Source organism: Lotus japonicus, chromosome 5, assembly GCF_012489685.1.
Source record: "Lotus japonicus ecotype B-129 chromosome 5, LjGifu_v1.2".
Classification (NCBI taxonomy): Eukaryota; Viridiplantae; Streptophyta; class Magnoliopsida; order Fabales; family Fabaceae; genus Lotus; species Lotus japonicus.
Genome location: NC_080045.1, coordinates 42,562,830 through 42,570,284, shown reverse-complemented (window position 1 = coordinate 42,570,284; position 7,455 = coordinate 42,562,830).

The window sequence follows — 7,455 nt, the reverse complement described above, 5'->3', positions numbered from 1 at the left end:
CGCGCATTGTACGTGTTCTGCGTGGAAGAAATCATTTTATTTACGCATGTACTAAATTACAATGTTTACCTCTCCCCAACGTCCCTATAAATACAGCACAACACTATCTGAATGAGCCTTAGTAAGAAACTCAACATATTCGAAATCTGCAAAAAAAATGTATAACAAGTGATTAAGTTACTTAATTTTATGTTAATTAAACTAATTAATTAATTCAATTAATGTATGTATGTATATACTTAGAGCAAAACATATGTCATTTTGAAAGAAAGCATATACAAACCACAAAGCAACACTCATCAGTGTTAGGAAAAATGATAAAGTGATGGATATAGAATGTGCACTCCTGGTTTTAATAATTTTTGCCTGCACAAAAGTTAATAAAAAAAATTTATCATTATTATTATTAATTATATAAAGTAACTGTTGACAAATATAGAATACAATTGAAATTTTGACTTACTATATTACTCAGATGTGCTGCAAACTTACTCGTTTAGATAAACACACAAATTCATCCAAGAACATTGAGACGGTAACGGAGGGAAGCTCGTATGATCAAATTTGTTATCAAGAAGATCATAAAAATGAAACTCATGTTCGTTGCCACATGTAGTTTAATTGTTAAGTTCTGAAAATAATTAAACTAGTTATTTGTGGCGTAAAATTTAATTTCATATATGAGAGAATTATGGCAAAAAAAAAAAGAAGCATCGAAGGAAAGATTAATTCAAATTCGATTAATCTAAGCAAGCAGTACATAAATAATAAATTGAAAGCATGCAGCACCCTAGAATGTTGGTTTGTATAGATGAGCCTCATCATAATGTATATGATCTCTGTGCAATATTCGAGGGAGCTAACCACTATGGGAGCTGATAGGTTCAGATCACCCCATAGTACAACCATACCATATGGCTCAGTAATGCCACCGTCTGACCGTACTCCGCATCCTTCTGTGGCTTTCCATTTCCATATTTGAAAAAAGGTTGGCCTACATAAATTCAGCAAAGTGAATGTTATAATTTAATGCACATTTAAGTGATTAGGGTTAGTAGTAATGATTAGTAATATTAACTCGTGCATTGCACATGTTCTTCGGGTAAGAAATCATTTTATTTTTACATGGACTCAGTACAATGTTTACCTCTCCCCAACTTCCCTACAAATACATCACAACACTATCTGAATGAGCCTTTATATGAAATCAACATATTCGGAATCTGCAAAAAAAAAAAACAAATTATAATAAGTGATTAAGTTACTTAATTTCATGTTAATTAAGCTAATTAATTAACTCAATTAATGAGTGTATGTATATACTTATAGGAACACATATGTCATTTTGAATGAAAGCATATACAAACCACAAAGCAGCACTCATCAGTGTGAGGAAAGATTATAAAGTGATGGATATAGCATTTGCACTCCTAGTTTTAATAATTTTTGCCAGTAAAAAATTAATAATTTTTTTTTATCCTTATTATTATTAAATATATAAAGCAACAGTTGACAAATATAGAATACAATTGAAATTTTGACTTACAATATTACTCAGAGGTGCTGTAAACAGACTCGTTGAAATAAACCCGCAATCCATCCAAGGACATTGAGACGGTAACAGAGGAAAGCTCGTATGATAAAATTTGTTATCAAGAAGATCATAAAAAAGAAACTCATGTTCGCCACAAATAGTTTAATTGTTAAGTTTTGAAAATAATTAAACTAGTTATTTGTGGCGTAAAATTTAATTTCATATATGAGGGAGTTGTGGCAAGAAAAAAACAAGAAACATCGAAGAAAATATTAATTTCAATTCGATTAATCTAAGCAAAAAGTATAATAAATAATAAATTGAAAGCAAGCAGTACCCTAGCTTGTTGGTCTGCATAGATGAGGAAGATCATAATGTATATGATCTCTATGATACATCCGAGGGAGCTAACCACTATGATAAGTCAATAGGTTCGGAGCACCGCGTAGTACATCCAGACCAAATGGCTCAGTAATGCCACTAAGTCTGACCGTACTCTGCATCCTGCTGTGGATATCCTTTTCCATATTTGGTAAAAGGTTGACCTACATAAATTCAACAAAGTGAAAGTTAAAATTTATTGCAAATTTAAGTGATTAGGGTTAATTTCAATTTTAAGTGATTTGGTAAAATGTTGACCTACATAAATTCAACAAGTGATTAAGTTACTTAATTTCATGTTAATTAAACTATTTAATTAACTCAATTAATGTATGTATGTATATACTTACAACAACACATATGTCATTTTGAATGAAAGCATATACAAACCACAAAGCAACACTCATCAGTGTCAGGAAAAAGAATATTTTAATAATTATTTATTTATCTGGCAGGGTGACACAACATGCCACTTCAATTAATGAATTACACGTCAACAATTCCATCTGTCTACTAACAGAAGTGGATGGAAGGACTTAAATTGCTCACGACACAAACGTTAGGGACATTGACTGCTCGTTTTAAACATATGTGACCGTTTTTGCACAATCGTGTTAGATCAAGGACTAAAAGTGCAATTAAGCCAAAACAATAAAGAAGAACACAAATAATTGGTAACTCAATTCGGTGCAACATGACGTACAACTGGGGGGCTTCCACCCGAGAAAGCAAGTCCACTATGAATAATATTGGTACACCCGGTCTTAGTTGAACAAACTTTGATCAATGCCTTCGTACCTAATATTACTTAGTGTTTTATACTTAGTCCCTCCCCCTAAGTATGAGACCCTGATTGAAGCATTATAATACGATATGAGATTGAAGAGATTACAACTTAACTAAAACAAACCAACTCTATGTCTAATGATCAATGGTGGTAGTAGAGTGGTGTATAAATAACACAATAAGGACTCACAAACATAACCCTAAAAATACAATGATATTATGATTAACGCACACTTGAGCAACTAGGGTTGAGCCTTCATAAATAGTTGTTCTTCTGCAACCTTGATCTTCAATGAGCTTGAACAAAACCAGAGTCCATAAGCCTAAATATGAAACAAATCTTGTTGTCAAAGATTTGATCTCAAACATGTTTTCTCCATAAACTAAAAGGAGCAACAATTCTCTCTTCAGAAGATTTGTTCACATGATAAAACAATCACTCAGACTAAATCTGGAACAAATCTTTTAAACCAGTAACAAATCTTATTAAATAAGATTTGAACACAAAAAGATATAATCTTCTACAACTTAAACCAAATCAAATCTTCTTCAGCAGATTTGACTACACTTGATATATTTTCAGATACACACGCGGAAGCTTCTTCAACAACTCTAACTTGTTGATCACGTCAATCAATCCAAAGCTTATAGAAAACACGCGGAAGCTTCTTCAACAACCCTAACTTGTTGATCACGTCAATCAATCCAAAGCTTCTAGATAACACGCGCAACCCACAGCAGCTGCGCAAGGACATAAGTTGCACCAGATGCTCTAGCATCATGTCCCACATCTTGACAATCAAAACATCTTAGCTAAAATGTAGACAACTAAAAACATATGAACAACACTCTTGCAACTAGTTACGGTCCTGCTACCTCCCCCTCATTGGGGAGGATGTATGCCTTTGTTGGGTAATTTCTCATTTCTATGGAACTCTGCTTTCGTTTGATGATTCATTATTCAAGGGTTGGGATATTGGAAATGTAGTAAAAGATGATTATTAGTCAATTTTATACTTTCATTTGACACTTTTAAATTTAAAGAGAGAATATATATAGTTTCAACAATTTTTTTTAAAGATACTTTTAGCAAAATCTAATATGCAAAACTTGGAAACATAAAATTTTGTGGGTCAACTTAGTAATTTATCGAGTTATAAACTTCTACTTTTTTTAATTAATCCTCACTTTAAAGTTTAAACTCACTCGAATCATATTTAGCCATTGCATTTCCGCCAAAAACCACCGCCGTCACTTGTTATTTACCGTCACCACCCACTATGACCATACCCTACACACCATATCAGATCATCACCTCCGTCCGTCAACCTCAAAGGTCTTAACCTCTTCCACCTCAATACATATATTGGCAGCTGCACCACCACCTCGGCCCAGCAACCACACAAACGATGGTATTAGCATGGACTCCCTTAAGAAACCATTGCATGTCACTCCCAACAATTATCTTCTCACATATTCAAACTTGTACCATCATTCTCTTACAAATCTAATTTACTTATCATTTGACCAACACTTAGGTTGTTGCGTAGTTACTAGAAAATAGTATTAACTCATCAATATATATTAGAAAAGAAGAACTTCTATCAGGCTAATTTAGTGACGTGTCATTCTCACGTTAATTCTTAGTGATGTGTCATTCTCACGTTAATTCTCATAAAAAAAATTCCACGTGTCATTCTCATAAAAAAAATACATTTTAAAATTCTAGATTTGATTAAGATTTGGGTTGTTTTCTTCTTGATTTTATCTTAATTTATTTTTGATTTATTTTTAGAGTATTAATTAACTTTTATTGTATTTTTATTGAATTTTCGGATTTTCAATTAATTCAGGATTTTATGATTTTTTATTGTGATTTCCTAGATTTTAATAGTTTTTATCTATATTTGTTTAGTACCTTTTTAAATTTTAGATTTGATTAGGATTTAGGTTGTTTATTTCTTGATTTTATCTTAATTTATCTTATTATTTACTTTTAGAATATTAATTAATTTTTATTGAATTTTCATATTTTTAATTAATTCAAGATTTTATGAGTTTTTATTGTGATTTGCTAGATAAAAAATCTTTTTATCTTTTAAATTTTAAAAAATATAAAATCCGAAAATATTGTAAAATAGAAAATCTTAAAGATTTTATTTTGAGCAATTAATATATTAAATCATTTTTATCATTGTTTTTTGAATAAATGATGAAATCATTTTTTTTTAAATTTCGCATTCTGTAATTTGATTTTTAGTTTACTTGGAATCCCAAAATAGAAAAAGGAAAAGTAATAGTAGATACATAAATCACAAAATAGAAAAATATGATACATAAAAATATCACATATTCGAAAGTATAAAAAATAATTTGAGTCGTTTATTTTTCATTCCCTTTGGGTATTTTGTGCAATGATCTCATTATACTAAAAAAAAAGTTTTTTTAGATATAGATAATAGATGAACATGATTTTGTATCAAAATAAACTTCTCATCTCTTTAATTATAGTAATTTAAGATAAAATCTTTTTTTAGATATAGATAATAGATAAACATTATTTTGTATCAAAATAAACTTCTCATATTTTTAATTATAGTAATTTAAGATAAAATCTTTTAAATTGACCATGAGTTTTTAATTTTTTTTATTATGATGCTATAAATTGTGTACATATAATTTAATTATATGAATTTAAGACAAATTTTTTATAGATTGACCACGATATCAATTTTTTTATAAGAGTGTTATAAATTGTGTCAAGCACAAAAAAATGGGTCATACCAAAAGAGGGAGAAGAGATTTAGGTGTTTATCTTATATTGAGTAAATTTTTTCAACAGATGACCCTCTATCACCCTATTTAATTTCTTATCCTATTTAATACATTATTGTATATATTTTTTACTCTCATAACATGAAGAAACAAATTCTCTTCTTCGTTGCTCATCTTTTCCCCACTAACATGCAATGACCAAAGGTTTGTTCCTTATATACCTTCATCTTGACAATTGAGATTTCTTTTCTTCTTTTTTCTAATGCACAATGTTGTATATCTTTTTTTTCATTCAATCTTCTTCAAATTTCTTTTGCAATTATATAATATGACTATTTAATTTTTTTTGATGTATATCCCGATTGACTTTTTTTTGTTAAAAGAAACACAAAATTTTAATTTCCATCAATTAAAATTAGCTTTTGCAGGAAAACAAGGATGAATACCGCAGGATAAGGAAATTTTAACCAATGATAGGTATCAGTTTTTGGGTGTTTTAAACCAAACACCCAACAACTTGAAGAAAAAAATGGTACATGAATGACCTCAATCATGCATGATTGTTCAAATTGAAATTAGTTTACTTTAATTAAATGTCTAGTTCATAATTTTATATTCTCCCATAAAGATTTTACAACATTTTTTGATAATTCACTTCAAAGTATAAACAATGAAAAAAAATGGAGAGAAGAAACAATGAATGAATAACAAACTTATACATATTACGATAGATATATAATTCATGAAAAAATAATGGTTATGAATAAACACAAATTAACTTTTCAATTTTGAAAATGTAAAAAGAACAGATATTTTATTTATTAGTTTTTTTTCTTGCAAAAATTACATTTGTTTATATAAAACACTATTACTAATAATTGTTAAAATTGTACTTCTACGTTGCACTTCCTATCTTTATAAAAATCGAAAATATATGAAACACTAAATGAGAATTCAAATTTCAAAATTATTTTAATTGTAAATCCTTTTTAAAATAAATCAGGTATCAAATATTTGAAAAAAATAATTAAAAAATGTGATATAAAAATTTAACTTATCACTGAAATTTTGTTCATATTTGATGCAAATTAAGTCAACACATTAAATAAATTATTAATCAAAATAAATCAACCTTTCGAAGATTCAGATAATATATGTGTGTGTGTGAGAAAGAGACAGAGAGTATAGAAATGTCATGTCGAGATTAGATAACAATAATATATATATATATATATATTTAAATTTAAATTACATGATTAAAAGCTCTCATGGGGAGGAAAATTTTTCTTGAAAATACTTCTACATAAACTTCAATATAAAATTAATTTTAATAAGATTTCATTGGTTTACAATATAATTTCATGTTAATTTTTTGTACATAATAATATAGTCCATTTTCATTTTTTTGGAGATTGTGTGATATTCGTTGTGGGTTTATTTTGTTGAGTGGTCATAATTATTAGACTCTTAATCCTATCAAGTGAAAAAAATGACAAATATTGGTTTTAGTATATCAATTTTGTTATCTTTCAAAAAATTTGTTAAGAATTATTGATACATGCCTAAATTATATTATCAAAATTTGGCGTGCAACGCACGGGTAAGAAACATTAATACTTATTTAATGGGGAGGAAATTTTACATGAAATACTTCTAGATAAAAAATTAGTATAAAAATATTTTTTAATAAGATTTCATCGGTTTAAAATATAGTTTCACACTAATTTTGTACTACATAACAATATAGTCTACTTCTACTTTTTATATAAATTACAGGGGAAAAAACTCTCTTACGGGGAGGAAAAATAAAAATAAAAAAACTTTTTTTCTTAAACCTAATAAAAAATAAATTTTCATATAATTCAAGTATATTTGTCATAATTTTTAAAATAGTCTTAGAGGTAAAAATATATAAGAGTTTGTGAAATTTTGGAGATTGTGTGATATTTGTTGTGGTAATATTTTTTTATTGAGTGCTT